This window comes from Oncorhynchus nerka, linkage group LG10 (genome assembly GCF_034236695.1).
Source record: "Oncorhynchus nerka isolate Pitt River linkage group LG10, Oner_Uvic_2.0, whole genome shotgun sequence".
Lineage (NCBI taxonomy): Eukaryota > Metazoa > Chordata > Actinopteri > Salmoniformes > Salmonidae > Oncorhynchus > Oncorhynchus nerka.
The window spans coordinates 23953563-23970869 of NC_088405.1; the positions used below are offsets into that span (position 1 = coordinate 23953563).

Sequence of the window (17307 nt, forward strand, 5' to 3'; positions counted from 1 at the left end):
TAGTCCTTCAATCTTGACCTTTACCTACTGTAAGTATTTCCTATGTTAGTGTGATTTTGTTGCCATGTGTTCCACCTACAACTGCCTTTGTTAGCCATTAGCTTAGTATCTAATCATTTATCATTTTACAGCACATCTAATTAGGCCATCATCAATATGTGATATGGTCTTTCCACAGTACGTGTGACTATGGTCAATGTGTGACAGGTGCATTTGTTGCTTCTATTAACATATTATTTCCCTTTGCTTGCATGTTAATTATAGTATTAATATGTCACTATGTGAAACCCATTACCTGTGAAAAGCCCACCTGAGGTAGAGATTAAGAGGTCATTGGTGGTTCAGCACAAAACAGGAGGGCACTTCCATTGGAGGGCAATTCCATTGGAGGGCACCATTGGAGGGCACTTCCACGATTACAGTGACAGACTCAGATTATTCCCTTTAAAATGTGTGTCAAACAAAAAACAATGGCTGTAAAGTTAAACAAACTATACAATTCTATGCACAATGACTACTTTTAACCATTTCCACTGAACATTTTACAAAAACACATTAACTAAAAGAACAGTGCAGATTCATAATGTGGTAACAGAATGACGGTTTGTGCTGTTTGTGCTATCATTCTGTTACCAAACTTTGCAGCTGCACTGTTCTTCAAGTGAATGTGTTTTTGTTAAATTCTCGGTGAAAATTGTTAAAAGTAATCCTTGTGCACAGTTATATGGTTTGTTTAACTTCTCAATCATTGTTTTTTGTCTGACATACAGTTTAAAAGTGTAAAATCTCAGTGCCACTCGTTGAGTCTCTCCCCAAAAAGTAATAATCCATTAAGCCCTCTCTCCTGCTCTCTTCCCAGTCAGGAGATGCCAGAAGGTGGGAGATACCGTCGGGTGTCCCGCTCCCACAACTATTTCCTCATACTCCTCCACAGTGATTATCATCATCTACACCAATCTCTCTGCAGAATGGGTTAGTTCAACAGTGTAACCGACTCCACTCAGCATTTCTACAGGTCAGAAACCTCAATTCAGAAACTCCCAAAAAATAACGAAACTAGAACCATAATGACAGCACTGACCATAATCACTAATCTGACCACAGAAATCAAGGCAGTACTGACCACTCCAGCCCAGTATGTGTCCCCAGGACAGTACCATGTAGAAAAATCACATGAGTACCACTTCATCCTGGATGAGCCGGAGAAATGCCTGGTGCAGAACCCCTTCCTGATTCTGATAATACCAGTGGAGCCCTACGACAGGGTGGCTCATGACAGCGCCCGCAATGCTTAAGGTAGTGCTAGACAGGTACTGGGGAAAGAGGTGGGTCTGTTCTTCCTCCAGGAGAAAGTGCTGCAAGAGAGCAAAGAGCACTAGGATCTGCTGCAGAGCGATCTCAACGACTGCTACAAAAACTTGACCATGGTGATGCTGGAGGGGCTGAGCTCTCGCTGCCCCACGCCTCCTGTGCCTTGAAGATCGACGCCAATGTGTTCCTCAAGGTGCACAACCTGATCAACATGCTGCTTAACGCTTCAAAGTTGAACTAAGTGACTGGACAGGTGATCTATTCAAACCCTGTTATAAGAGATCTCAACTCCAAATAATACATTCCCAAAGAGGAGTTTCCTGAGACTGTGTACCACTGGAGGCTGGTGGGAGGAGCTATAGGAGGACAGGTTTTGTAATGGCTGGAATGGAATAAATAGAACAGTCAAACAAAGGAAAGAGAAAGGGGGATACCTAGTCAGCAACTGAAATGTGTCTTCCGCATTTAACCCTCTGAATCAGAGAGGTGCTGGAGGCTGCCTTAATCCACGACCACGTCATCGGCCCCTGGGGAGAAGTTGTTGTTGGGGGTTAACTGCCTTGCTCAGGGTCAGAATGACAGATTTTTACCTTGTCAGCTAGGGGATTCGATCCAGCAACTTTTCGGTTACTGGCACTATGTTTGATACCGTTTCATTACAATGAGCCCGTCCTCCTTTAACTCCTCCCACTAGCCTCTTCTGCCTTATACGCAACTAATACTGTGGGCCACAGCTATGTCTTCTCCATGGACCTCCCCAGGAAGCTTGTGGAGGCGTCAAGCATTTTCAAGCCCTCTTCTTAGAGGATGTCTATATGGGACAGTGAATGAAGCACCTGTGCGTCCCACCAACTGACCCCTCCACTGGCCCCAGTGGTGCCCTCTCAGGAGATTACAGGCACCCAGAACCGCTGTTTCTACAGCTTAAACCACCTCGTCCAGGTTTCCCCCACCTCTTATAATCACTGCAGCTACAGTACGCCAGCCTGAGTGGTCACTGGTCAGAGTGTGTATGCTGACCCATGTGCTCCTAATGTGATGGGAAGGTACAGGTGACCCAGAAGATGACGTTTGTGTTGAGAGGTAGCATCTCTTTTGTATGCCTTGGTTATGACAAGATATGTATTATTTTGATTGATTGACCTGAGTTAAAGTTCATGTTGAATCTAATTTTTGTTTTTTCAAATTGCTGCTTGGAGCTAGAATTGGGATCATGTAGACTGTGCTAATACAGATACAAAAATACAGAGAACAAGCTACAATACAGTAAACTTAGAAAACGAGGCATTTATGGTATGTGTATAGAGGCCGCCATCTTTCTGCACGTCTGCCATTAATAAACATGAAATTCAGTTGACCCCAAACTTGAGACGCACTCACATACAATTACTGCTGTAGTCAGTGTTCATAAGGGTCTGACTGAGCTCATTATTAGATCAGGAGAACTTAATGAGCCGATGGATCACCGCCGGCTCATTAACTTCTCCGAACACATTTTTTTTTACAAAATAATCTCCTCCTGTTTCTAACCCTACTGTTGCTAACCCTACTGTTGCCAACCCTACTGTTGCTAACCCTACTGTTGCTAACCCTACTGTTGCCAACCCTACTGTTTCTAACCCTACTGTTGCCAACCCTACTGTTGCCAACCCTACTGTTGCTAACCCTACTGTTGCCAACCCTACTGTTGCCAACCCTACTGTTGCTAACCCTACTGTTGCCAACCCTACTGTTGCCAAACCTACTGTTGCTAACCCTACTGTTGCTAACCCTACTGTTGCTAAACCTACTGTTGCTAACCCTACTGTTGCCAACCCTACTGTTGCCAACCCTACTGTTGCCAGTCCTACATTTTTTTTCACCACTTCACATATTTTTCAAAAGGAAGCGATGAGAGGATGGAAGAAGGTCGCAAGGAGTCACGAAATCCAATTGAGAAGAGGCCTATGGAAACTGGAAATAAAATGGGTGCCTGCCTCCTGCCTGCCGATCACCTCTTTTGCTTTTTGTTTTAATTAACACATGGTTTCATGGTTACTAAAGTAAGAAGTCATTTTATACAACTTAAAGAATTAAGAGAATCTGAATGGAGAATGTGCTGAGAATTGATTGCAGTTATGAAAATAACCTTGCCTTAAAACTCAATGTTTGAAACTGGTATCATGTTTAACTGACATCTATTGTTAATGAAAAACATTTAATCACATACAGCAAAAAATATCACTCAGTCATACAGGTCCACAATGTGTGAAAGCTGCACAAAGGCTATGCCCTTGCTCCAACAATAGCTCAATTCCATGATAGGGAATATCAATCTAGTCTATGCTGTGTTAGTGAGTACTTAGTATGTGAACTGTTAACGGTGGGAGTGATTGTGGTCAGTGGAGAGACCTGCGCCCAGAGCTGCTGCGACGTGTCACAGCCAGAACTTTCCCTATTCAGCTCAGTGATTTACACACTCTCCCACACTGTCTGCCTCCCAGGCAGGTTGTGTGTTGGGGGAGGGGGCAGAAAGCAAGTCTGGGTGTCAATGTTTAACAAGGCAAACACACAGGCCCCACAGTCGCAAATCAACCCACAGACGCTTCTGTGGTAAAGGGTGGCTTTTGCGAAGTGTTGTCAGAGACAGTGGGAAGAGTTACTTCTTTCTACATTGATTACGGCTTGTATGCATCTTGCAGGGGTTGCAGTGAGCGGTGCAGCATTGATATGAGGGTGTATCTAGTGGAAATGATAGCAGTATCTGTGTGTCCCCCAACCCAGAATCTCTTTCGGCTCTCTCTTTCTCTCTTTCTCTTTTTTTCTTTCGCTCTCTCTTTCTTTCTCTCGTCCTCTTTCTTTCGCTCTCTCTTTCTTTCTTTCACTCTCTCTTTTTCAATCTCCCTTTCTTTCACTTTGTTTCTCTCTCTCTCTTTCTTTCACTCTCTTTTTCTCTCTGTCACTTTCTTTCTTTCACTCTCTCTTTCTATCTCTTTTGCTTGCTTTATCTCGCTCTCTCTTCTCCATTTTTTTATCCTTGCTCCTGTTAGGGGTTTTCTTCCTTCTCTTTTCTCTTTTGTAAGTGATCACTGAGGATTGGGACACTTTGGAGGCTTAGCTCCCTGTCTTATGAATAATGAACACTGGTTCAGACCATAAACTTACTTTGGAGATTCGTTTGAGAACCTCAAACACACACTGAGTTCTACGTTTTTTTCTAAGACCTGTGCTATGTGCTCTATTAAAACATTTGTGCTGCAGTATTCCGTTTCAATTACTTATTTGAATAATGCCGTCAGATTACTTATTCTACTATAAATAGTTGCATTGCCATAATAACAGTTATAAAACATATGTGAGGAAGATCATCATTACAAGTGAGGTAATTGCATATTAATTCCTCAGAAGGATTTTTGTGTTATCCTCCTGTTGAGAGAACAACACAAAAATCCTTCTGAGGAATTAATATGCAATTACCTCACTAAATCTTATTATTTTTATAATCATATTTTGATGTACTTTTTGTTCAATGTGAAAGCCCTGTTATAATGAGTCATCAAAATGCACATCACTGGTCACATACCCACACAACCTAAGTTCATAGACTCTCATGATGTGGTCTGTTTGATGTCAGATTTGCTTTCATACTCATACCCTCCTCTACCTGCTTCTGTCTAGCCCTTTCCTCTTAACCGTTCTTCTATGGTATTCCCCCTTTCCCCACTTTTAATTCCACCCCATGACCCAGGTATATAGGGCATGGCCCCAGCCCTGTAGTGGGGCCTCCTCCTTGAACATTAGGTCCCAAACACCCCAGAAGCCGCCCCATTAGACATCTTGCACCATCCCCTGATGCTAAGGACCCAAGCAGCGCCTTAAGCAGTCCCTGGGACACGTTTCTACGGTTACGTGGCCCCATAACCCAGCCACTCTATATTAACGCAGGAGATTACTGGTGCGGAACAGTCGAAGGGAGATTCTAATTGACAGGCAGGACTTTCTGGCTCTCTGTAGTCTGCTCTGCTCATGGGGCCTTTCTTATTAGGACACCCTGCGTGGGACTTGACCTATAACACACTTAATGTTTGGGGACCCAGGTTCACTGGACACAGGTTCACTGCCTAGTTTCATCCACAGATCAAGACCCCCGAGTGAACTATGTCAGGTATTACAAAGACTTAAAGGGAGGGAAGGTGTGTTGTTGAACTGCGCTGAACTCAAGGTGCACTCTATGGTGATCAAACTATTTAGCCTTTCATGTTTGTGAGCCTGGTACGTGGCACAGTGAGCTTTCATGTTGGAATTTGCAGGGCCGGTGTTTGTTTCGTCAACTACAATGCAGTTGTTGAGCACTTTCAGCACCAGGTAATCGTTTGGCCTGAACTGAGGCACTAATACCCAGCAGAGTGACGGGAAATGGACGTATGTTTGTGTTTTACACGGAGGAGAGGAGAGGAGAGATGGAGACACAGAGACACGACAGAAGACATGACACAGCAGCAGTCTGGTCCCTGAGGAGAGGGGGGACGAAGAGTGTGTGTGTGTGGGGGGGGGGTCAAATCCATCATCAGTGATTTTCCATTCTGTAATCCGGGGGATTGGAAGGATCTGTTGAGTGACTAGTAAGGCTCAGGCTTATATTTAGTCTAACCTTTGACCCCTTCGCTAATTGCATATTGCTAAGAAAAAAGTGCTGATGGCAATGCACCTCTAGCCTGAAAACTACAGAAACAATGTCATGCAGCATTGCCAGGTTGTTTATAATGGGTACTGAGACTTTAGGACATTGGTTGTTTATCTGAAAGTCCATATGAAGTTTCCTAAAATTCCATCCAAAAACAACCTCTAGTCCATAAACCCCGTATATTTCGTAATGTTCTCTGCCCATGTAAGCACGAGACCCTGGGGTTAAATAATTTAACATACACTCTTATCTAGAGTGATTAACAGGAGCAAATAGGGTTGGCAAGGAGCTTGGTGGTAGTTAAGTCAAATCTTAGTAGGACTTTCAGTAGTTCATTACTTTTTACCATGTAACTACTAGAACTAGAACTACTACATAACAAAATAAATATACATATATGTATATACATATATAGAACTTGTTTTTGCAAAAAACTCCCCCCGTTTTTTTTTCTCTCTCCCTGAACACTCAGCAAAGCCGACCCACTTCACTTTCTAGCTGTCACACAGATCTCACTACACTGATAACATCTGACTCCAGAATGTTCTTGCAGTTATGTTTCCTAACTTTGTATTATATGACATTTCAGATTTAGATATGATCATTTTTCATGAGGTACTGTAGTTTTGATGTAGTGAACTACTTTTTAAAACTATATTTCTCTTAAGGGTAGCTTTATTTCAGCTCAGCTTCTTCCAGTGTGAAGTAATTGGTAGTTTGGAAAACTATATTTTCAGAGTAGCTTCCCAAAAACTGCTTCATGTCCACACCCAGGCTCAACTCTAACCCTAACCCTAACCCCCTAACCCTAACCCCCTAACCCTAACCCTAACCTTGATTTATCCTACTTTTATCCTACTTTTGTCTTTAGACTCATAAGGTGCTGGGTCTCAACTCTGCCTGACTCTCCCTTTAATTCAAGGTGCAGGAGCCTGGGTCTGTTGCCTGGCTACCCAGATTCCTTGCTCCGGCCAAACGCTACGCCACGCCCACAGACGTTAGTTTCTTTTCCTCAATGAGTCTGCATCTGAGTACCTCCCTGACCCTTCACTGAATGCGAAGACATTCGGGGCCATCTTTGAAATTTTGTCATAGGCTTTGATACTCTGGTTGGTTTGAGACAATCCAATCGCTGATGACTTTGTTTTGTATGTCGCACATCGTGCCCCTCGTCACCACAAACGACTTCAATGATGGAAGTCTCAGACTAAAGTATGTAGCAAACGACAGAGGAAGAAGTTAGTGTGAGTTATCAGGCTACTGGCTATAGGTAGCTCCAGCTCAATTTACCTGACGAGAACCAACCTTGTCCATAGCCCTGTTGACTGTTGCTAACATGCGTCATTTGTCCTGAACTTGTGCACACATTTTTGGACCGGTGTAGACTCATTGTGACATCAGGAGGTAGTCAGGCACGCATTGAGTCTGAAACTCTTACAAGTGTAGACTGATCTAGACAGAGAAACCATTTAAACCATTATTATCCCACCTCTAAATTCATTGACTTATGGCATCATGATGTGTTTTAAACAAATACATATTATTTTTGAAAGAAATAAATTTGCATACGGGGAGGGACCAGGAAATCTGGTCACAATGCGGGCACAGTGGACAGATAAGACACACATTTTCTTACAATGTGTAGATGCATGCCTGAAGATTTGGGCACAAAAGTAATGTGGACAACATCAGGACAATGGACACAGGTTAGCACAAGCCTACAGGTATAAACAGGGCTCTTGAAAAACCAAATGCACGTACCTGTACTTTGTCCTTACTAGGCATTTGCCGTTGTTTCAACCTGATGATGACTGTGCATGTGCCTACAAATTCAGTGGTTTCGGAGCACCATTGAGTAAATAGCACAGTGTGTATAGCAACGCTGAATTATTCCTGTTTTCAAAATACATGCCATAGACTAAGTATGTGTCTTCTGCAACAGGGACAGGTAAGGACAAATCTTTAGAGGCTAACACAGGAGATCTACACTGGTGAGAGAATCCTTTGCGTTCTTTCTCTTGTTATGGGAAGGATTCTCAGTTACAATACCTCGTGTTCCTGTTACTGGCTTACGAAAAGGGAACATACATTTTCCTTTTGTTGACGCACAAATATTAGCCAAGCACTAAAAATATTTGGTTCGAGCACAAAGTTTTATTAATAATCAACTAAACATCCTCTATCTGTTACAAACACATTAAACACCCATAGTGACAATGAATGAAAATAAGCCTTTCATCGCCTGCTAATTGCTGCTTTGTTGTGTCAACATTTGATCACGACTAGACTGATTCGCAACTGTCTGCCCAACACAGCTCAGCAGAAGCTGCTTAGTGGTTCTGGCCGTGAGAGGAGTCAATCAACTGAGCTGGAGAGAGCAATCACAGTCAGGTCATTAGCCAGGTAATTGGTGTTTGTTTAAACCACTGCTAATACAAACAAACTAATTAGATTAAGTCAGTAGACAATTTATAATGGTTTAGATTATATCAAGTGATTTAGCAGCTCATTTGAATCATTGATAGTTGTTTTGATAGGGGGTCAGAGGTTAGACTTTGACTGAACCTGAAAAACAAACTACTGTACTCTTGGATTCTCACACAACTGAACTTCCATCTAAATTGCTTACTGGTAATGCTTGTATTAGATTTACAATTATGTTACTACAACAACACAGACATGAATTACTGGGAACTTGATCTTACGTCAAATAAATGTGCATATTGGAAATGATGTGCCGGCAAAGACAAAGACAAAGACTAAGAAGAAGAAGAAGAAGACGAAGACGAAGACAAAGAAGAAGAAGAAGATGAAGACGAAGAAGAAGAAGAAGAAGAAGAAGAAGAAGAGGAAGAAGAAGAAGAAGAAGAAGAAGAAGAAGAAGGGGTTTCTAGGGGTAGTGTTCATTAAAGGACAAGACCTCCATGTCTCCTCAAGGAATCTTTAAATCCACTGATGCTGAAGCCTGGGGGAGTGAATATACATTGTGTAATTGCTTGTAATTATTGCAATTAAATGGTGCAGCGTGAAGGTGAACAGAAAGGTAGAAAGAACTCTCCATCATAGTGGAGTGAGTGCGTAGGATGTGTTTTTGAACTCCTAGTAGTTGTAATTGTCTGTGGTCTTCAGTGGAGACATTGGCATCCAGTCAAAAATCTGCTATCGCTCAGACAAACGCTTGAGGTGGCGTGTGGTGTGGGAGGCACTGAGGTGCTGCTGGATATATGTTGCCTAAGGTATCCTCTGGCTGTTCTCTAACAACCAAGAGAAGATCTAATACCCTTACAGTAGAATACTGTTTATCTGTCCTATTAGGTCATCATGCCTCATTCATCGCCTGTTTCATTTACAACATTCAATAGGGTTATTATGGCTCTATGCAATTATCATATCAAGTTCAGAATGCTTGTGTCTAAGCTGAGCTCATTACCACTTAAGTTATGAGAGAAACCTCTTAGATGTAGGCCTATTGGCTGAAATAAACCAGAGCTTTTTGTCACACTCAGTCCAATTATGTACACGCTAACCATGTTTCTGGGATGAGTCTGAAACTACTTCTTGCGGTTCATGTAAAAGCAATGTTTTTACAGACAGAAAAAAATAAACTCCACAAACATCTCGTTAAGTCAGACATGTATCAGAATGTTATTTTTGACTTATTCCGGAAAGACAGTTACCGGTTTGATTTGAATAGCCTCTGTCAGAACAGGAAGCGTTGCTGGTTGATATGATTATGGTTGCAGAAGGTACCGCAGCAGTTCACTGAACGGTTCAATGGCCCTTCTAGGTGGCATTTAATCCTATTACCGAATTCCATGAAAAGGGGAAAGAGACAATTACACTTATTTAGACTGGTTCACTTCGCAGCTCTGCTCCTGCAGCAGATTTAACTGCGCAAACAGGGTAGAAACAGGGCTTAAAGAACTAAACACAGCTAATCACAAATTGTTTTTACAGGGTTTGGTTTCAAAGGGTTTCTCATCGTATGATCCCACTCCTCTGTCATCATCTGTCTTCACTTGATATAGTTTTTGCTTTTTACATTCAGCTATTCGGGATCTGAGTACTTGAATAAGTATTTTGTCAACTGTCTCCAGAAATCAGCAAAACATTTTAATTGATTTAAAAGAATGGGTGTGTGTTCATGCAAGAGTGCATTTTCATGTAAGATTGTGCGCACATCTGTGTGAGTGTAGAGCAGGAGGAGGAGGGTCCATTACTCAGCTGGAGGGATGGGGGGAGGGATGGGGGCAGTGGGTAGGGTGTGCCCTGTTCTTCATTGTTGCTGTGATTGTCAGTTCGGGACCCCCGCTGGCACTGAAGTAGCCATCCGAGGAGAGTCCCCCCACACCACAACCCCTGGCTTCACATGCACACACACACACACACACACACACACACACACACACACACACACACACACACACACACACACACTCACTCACTCACTCACACACACACACACACACACAGAGCATCCCCCTCCACTATCCCCTGTCCCGTCCCCCACCAGTGAGTTTGAAAGGATGTCAATCAAGGGTCCATTTTGGCCTGGGGCTGGGAGAATGGGCCTAGTGGCCGGACCAGGCTGATGTCACCTCACTCTGGGTTTGATTGGCATGGCCAGAGCAGGGAGGATGGATGGAGCTGTCACAGGGGCTTGGTTATGGTGTCACTGCTTCAAGGCCCCAGAGCAGCCGCTCTTTTCTCTCTAAATGGATCAATGCTAATAAAATTTGCAGATGGTAGTCATATTTCTCATTCAGGGAGCTCCCACTTCTCCCAATGCAAGATGTAAGTCATACTGACTGACGTTGCCCTCAATGATGAAAGCTCCCTGTCAGGCTCAACTTGTGGCAGTTCAGAAAACCGTGCACATTTTTTCCCTCGCTACCTCCTCCTCTCTCTGTCTTCTGCTCGTTCGTCTTTGTTTTCTCAAGCAACCGAAAAAAGGAAAGAATGCATTGAATGGAAGTATGATTGACCCCATCGGGAATGTTGCCTGAGAGCAAAATGTTATCTTTGTTGCAATTGTCCTTCCATTTTAAAAAGCTTTTATCTAGTCCCAAGAAAGGATTGGTTGTGTCAGCAGATCACATTTTGTTTGCTAAGGGGTTCTCTTCTTCACATAGCCTACTGCTGAAGAAGGGTTAACGTGCACATTGCTGATGGCAAAGTATGAAGTCTTGAGCGTAGCCCCTGGAAATGCTTGGTGGTCAGTGTCTCAGTTCCACCAGATTTAATACCTACGTCTTGCAGAATCTATTCAAACAAATGTCACATCAAAGGTCTACAAAGCAGGGATCCTTTAAGTTTTCTATGACCGCCACCCTAATGAATATCAAGCTCTATAAAGTATTAATTTCTTATTTATAGTATAACTTCCGAAAGATGGAATCTGTGTCTTCCACTCGGTATAGAAAAATGCACACATATACACAAACACACTGACCACCCGTGGCCACTTCAAGCAATCCCTTTAAAGCACACTCCTGTGTGTATGCACCCAGATGTAATGGTTGTTTGAACTCTCCCTGACAGACGATTAATCTGGCTGTGCTCTTATTGTATTACAATGAATCAGAACAGAGAGAGAGAGAGGTGAGGGAGAGAGGGGCACCCCTATGCCATCCATTAGATTAAGACAACATTGTCTAATTAAGTATCTCCAACCTATTACTTCCTCATTTAATCACCCATTATTTCTCTGGCCAAACTTCCTCTCTCCTTTCATATTGATGGTGGCCCTCTTGGGTGGCGGGTTGGCATGGCTCTCCCAATATAATTATAATGGGATGAGGGGGAGCCAAGGGGGACCAGGGCCCTCCATGCATGCTGACCCTGCATTGTTCAAGGCATTTCATTTTAGCAGCTCATCTGTTCCTATTAATTTAGTTTGGACCACCGATTTCCTTACTCTGCAGTATTCACAAGTAATTGTGAATTATTGTGAATTGTGAAGGTATTGATAAGCCATTTATGCAGTTTCCAAGGAGACTCCAGCATTTTTGTTTAATCTTCATTTTATAACACGTTTGAATGAACTCTGTCTCTGTTTCTTCCTTCAATTATCTTAGTCACAAGAATCTGAAGGCTTTAACATTCAAACAATCATAGCTATTATTCTATTTTTTAGCAAGGCTGATTTGTGTTGTGATATAGATTAAATACTTATTGTAATTAAATTGTTTTACTTCTACCAGGGTTGGGGTCCATTTTAAGGCCTAGATTAAATCAGATCAAGTGTTAACCCGTGCTAACCGACACCCCCAAAGCGGGTGTTTTGCCGGTGTCGGAGGTGTAACTGCATTGGAGCTGTCAAATCAGTGAGCTCCTGCTCGAGAGTTGACCACACACCACAGGAAGCAGAATTGAATTTGAATTAAAAGGAAGTAGAATTTTATTCAATAAAATGTAATGAAATTCAATTTGCTAATTTATTCTTCACATCACTATACAAATGTTTAAAAAATTACAGTGCAGTCTTGAAATATTCTAAGATCATTTTGTCATATTTGAAATGATGTGTATTCTCTGCATTAATAAGTGTCAGATGCTAAAAGGAATGAGACTTCATGTCCCAGTTGAATTTCTTTGAATTGCTTTGAATTAAATTCTACTTCCTTTAGTTCAAATTCTATTCAAATTCTGCTTCCTGTGGGGTGTGTCCAATTCAAATGTGAATTCATAGATGCGAAATTCTGAATTGACTCCAATTCTGACTTCAACTTTTACTGTATTCTCCCTATTTAAAATCAGATCAAATCAAATCAAAATGATTTGTCACATACACATGGTTAGCAGATGTTAATGTGAGTGTAGCGAAATGCTTGTGCTTCTAGTTCCAACAATGCAGTAATAACCAACGAGTAATCTAACCTAACAATTCCAAAACTACTACCTTATACACACAAGTGTAAAGGGATAAAGAATATGTACATGAAGATATATGAATGAGTGATGGTACAGAACGGCATAGGCAAGATGCAGTAGATGGTATACAGTACAGTATATACATATGAGATGAGTAATGTAGGGTATGTAAAAAAAAGTGGCATAGTTTAAAGTGGCTAGTGATACATGTATTACATAAAGATGCAGTAGATGATATAGAGTACAGTAAATACATATGAGATGAGTAATGTAGGGTATGTAAACATTATATTAAGTAGCATTGCTTAAAGTGGCTAGTGATATATTTTTACATCAATTTCCATCAATTTCCATTATTAAAGTGGCTGGAGTTGAGTCAGTGTGTTGGCAGCAGCCACTCAATGTTAGTGGGGCTGTTTAACAGTCTGATGGCCTTGAGATAGAAGCTGTTTTTCAGTCTCTCGGTCCCAGCTTTGATGACCCTGTACCGACCTCGCCTTCTGGATGATAGCGGGGTGAACAGGCAGTGGCTCGGGTGGTTTTGGTCCTTGATGATCTTTATGGCCTTCCTGTGACATCGGGTGGTGTAGGTGTCCTGGAGAGCAGGTAGTTTGCCCCCGGTGATGCGTTGTGCAGACCTCACTACCCTCTGGAGAGCCTTACGGTTGTGGGCGGAGCAGTTGCCGTACCAGGCGGTGATACGATCAAACAAATGGGATCAATGACATTTTGAGTCTCATCCTTTTAGTGGGTAATTATGTTGCATACATCACTTGCCTACTGTACTGCTGTAGATGTATTTCCTCCATACCGTCCGTCATATACGTACAGTAGCCTATCTCACCTATGTTAGAGGTTCCTCTGGTTATTGTCCTGTCTTGTCAGTGTCTGCCTCTATCTGGCCCTTGGGGTGTGGGGGAGGGTTAGGACAGGAAGCTTTTACTACTGTTACCTGGCTGCTACATGCAACTGGTCCTGAGTGCTGTTGAGGAGCTGCATGGCCAGAACAAATCTACAGAGGTGGGTTATGCAAGTCGCTCAGGTTACAAATGACTAAATAGTGGAGGCTGTCTTAAAATCACCAAGGCTGATCACAAGTCCCGTTTATACCTGGTGCTGACATGCCTTCTTTCCTTTGCTCACATGTTCAGACCGTCTTCACATGGTATTAAAATGTGGCTCTCACCCGTCCACTGTGTCCGCATTGTGCCCCTGAACAAGGCAGTTAACCCACTGCTTCTAGGCCATCATTGTAAATAAGAATTTGTTCTTAACTCACTTGCCTAGTTAAATAAAGGTTAAATTAAAAATAAATACAAAATTGTGACCAGATTTCCTGGTCCCTCCCTGTATGTAAATGATTTGTGAGATATTCTTTGAAAATAATATTTATTATTTATTTCAATACACATGATACCCTGAGTCAATGGTGGCACCTGTCAATGATTTTAGAAGACTGGATAATAATGATTTAAATGGTTTCATTGTCCATGGCATAATCAGAATGTGGACAAGATTAGGACAAGGGATGCATGTCAGCACCAGGTATTTATGGGGCTTATGAATAAAGAAGTTGAGGACTGGGGTGTCTGGTCAATCAACATCACATGAGGCCCAATTTGAATTGGATGGGCTCAGACCCCATACAGCACAGTCATGAATGGAGGGCCGTTAGTACCTGGTTAAGTCTAAAGGCATTCAAGGATAAGGTTAAACGTCCCTCGCTCGTTAATTAGAGAGGGACCAGTGTTCACGTGCATGGCCTTAGAATGATTGACAAGGCAGCTGGGTGGTGTGTGAGAACATGACTGGTAATGAAGGGGAGATCCCAGACTGTTTTCATAAGCAGGTGTGTCTATGGAGTCTACCAATGTACCCTGCTGTGGTGAGCTCCAAGAATGCGTCACAATGGTCCATGTCAGAGCTATCTGTTTACAAAAATAGAGGCTTCTGGTCCATGTAAGTCAAACCCTAAAGCAAAGACACACCTGTAAGGAATGCAACGCTTCTCCTTTTGTCATAGATAGAATTTCCTTACATTTTGAAAATGTATATATTTGTTACAACATCCGTAAAGCATCACTCTCACCTTTGTTACTAAATGACCTCAACTGTAAATGCTATCAGTAAAAAAGTGTACTCACTTAGGTACGTACCATTGTGGTATACCACCTCATAGTAGGTTCAAAAGAGTGAGAAGGTGGAGCCCCCTAATTTATCACCACACAGTGTACAATTTCAAATAGCAGCTTGGCTATTAGTGGGTTTCCCCCAGACAATGTAATTACACCTTTCAACATTATAGAGTGATCTGATGCACTCTGAGGCAGGTGACGCACTGGGATTCAAAGAGAGGATCAGAAGTGGGACTCTTTCGTCTCATATTGGGGAGGGTCCCACTGGGCTTTGAACCAGAGAGTGAAACTGAGCCCTTTCCTCAGGCCTGACCTTGAGATGCTAGTGTTTCTCCCTTTGGACCTTCTGCTCAGAAAGGTTCTCCCATACTTCCTGGTCTGCTGACTGCCGACAACAGACTTCTGATATTGTTTCCCCCGCAATAGAGCAATGGCACACAGCATGTACAAGGTACAAAGCTGCAGCAATCTGAGACAGGTATTTTTTCGACAATGCACTTTCGGTGACTCAGTTTGAGATTTCAAGATAATTGGGTTGACACAAACACACACACACACACACTCATACTCTTACAGACACACAAGCCAATGCCGAGTGTGTTGACAAAGTGCCACAGGGCAGAGAGAACCTGCTTGCAGTGCACTGAAGCTGGCTCTGGTAAGGAGGGGGTGGAGGGAGGTGGGAGGTGGTTGTGGTATTTGTATTTATTAAGGATCCCCATTAGCTGCTGCCAAGGCATCAGCAACTCTTCCTGGGGTCCAGCAACATTAAAGCAGTTATATTCATTCACAAACTCAGACATGCATTCCAGACACTGGGCCTGTTTTCAGTTGAGTTCAGAGGGGCAAGTGTGAGTTGAGATTTATTTCCCCAACCCAGTGGCCCTCCTCCGGCCTTCCTCCACGCAACCTCAGTATTGATGCTCTGAGCTGGGACATTTCCATTAGTATGGGGTTGTGGAGGTTGGTGGCTGGGGTGTAGATAACACAGAAGTGGCAGATAGCCTCCTACTGTAAATGATAAATGGATTAGGGAGGGACGGAGAGGATAGGGGAGGGCCCTGACTGCTGAGAGAGAGAGAGAGAGAGAGAGAGAGAGAGAGAGAGAGAGAGAGAGAGAGGTGTGGAATTTTCTCACTGGCAGTGCATGACCATAAAGGATGGTTTGAGAGGATACTTTACTATTTTATTCATGAATATGTTATTGGTGCAGTATGTATATGCAAGCAATCCCAGGGGGAAGAATCATGCATAGATGTTTTCTAATACGCACAGACACCTCTTGAGTTTCAAAGGTAGCTAAGCTCTTCAGGTACAAACTCAATGAGCTGTATTAGCTTGACATAACTGTTGCAGGGTGCTCCTATTTTCATTGTTATCGTTTTGAAAAGATGTTGGGCTTGTCTGCAAAAGAGTCTACTTACAAGGGTCTACTTACCCAGAGTCAGATAAACTTGAGGATACCATTTGCATGTCTCTGTGTGCAGTATGAAGGAAATAGTAGTTTCGTGAGTCAATGCTAACTAGAGTTAGCGCAATGACTGGAAGGCTATGAGTACGCTAGTATGCTACCATACCTGTAGACTCCAGTCATTACCGTGCCTATAGACTTCCAGTCATTACCGCACCTGTAGACTTCCAGTCATTACTGTGCCTATAGTCTTCCAGTCATTACCGTGCCTATAGACTTCCAGTCATTACTGTGCCTATAGACTTCCAGTCATTACTGTGCCTATAGACTTCCAGTCATTACCGTGCCTATAGACTTCCATTCATTACCGTGCCTATAGACTTCCAGTCATTACCATACCTGTAGACTTCCAGTCATTACCGTACCTGTAGACTTCCAGTCATTACTGTGCCTATAGACTTCCAGTCATTACTGTGCCTATAGACTTCCAGTCATTGCCGTGCCTATAGACTTCCATTCATTACCGTGCCTATAGACTTCCAGTCATTACCATACCTGTAGACTTCCAGTCATTACTGTGCCTATAGACTTCCAGTCATTACTGTGCCCATAGACTTCCAGTCATTACCGTGCCTATAGACTACCAGTCATTACCGTGCCTATAGACTTCCAGTCATTACCGTGCCTATAGACGTCCAGTCATTACCGTGCCTATAGACTTCCAGCTCAGTTCTAAATCCCAGTTGCGTATCGGGCTAAGTACATAACTAAAAAGTGTTTTAGTAGTATTGATGCTTGAACCACTTCCTTTATCATGGAAGTGTGTTCTTAGAACATTATTGGAACATCATTGCAGAATAACTTTATTCGTCTCTCGTAGTAATGAAACTTGCAGAAGGACAACCGTCTGCAGC

General features: G+C 42.7%; 1 pseudogene; it reads left to right on the plus strand.

Annotated features, from left to right (window-relative positions):
* Nucleotides 1-596: 596 nt before the first annotated feature.
* Nucleotides 597-2301, plus strand: LOC135573693 (beta-1,3-galactosyltransferase 2-like; annotated as a pseudogene).
* Nucleotides 2302-17307: the final 15006 nt, after the last annotated feature.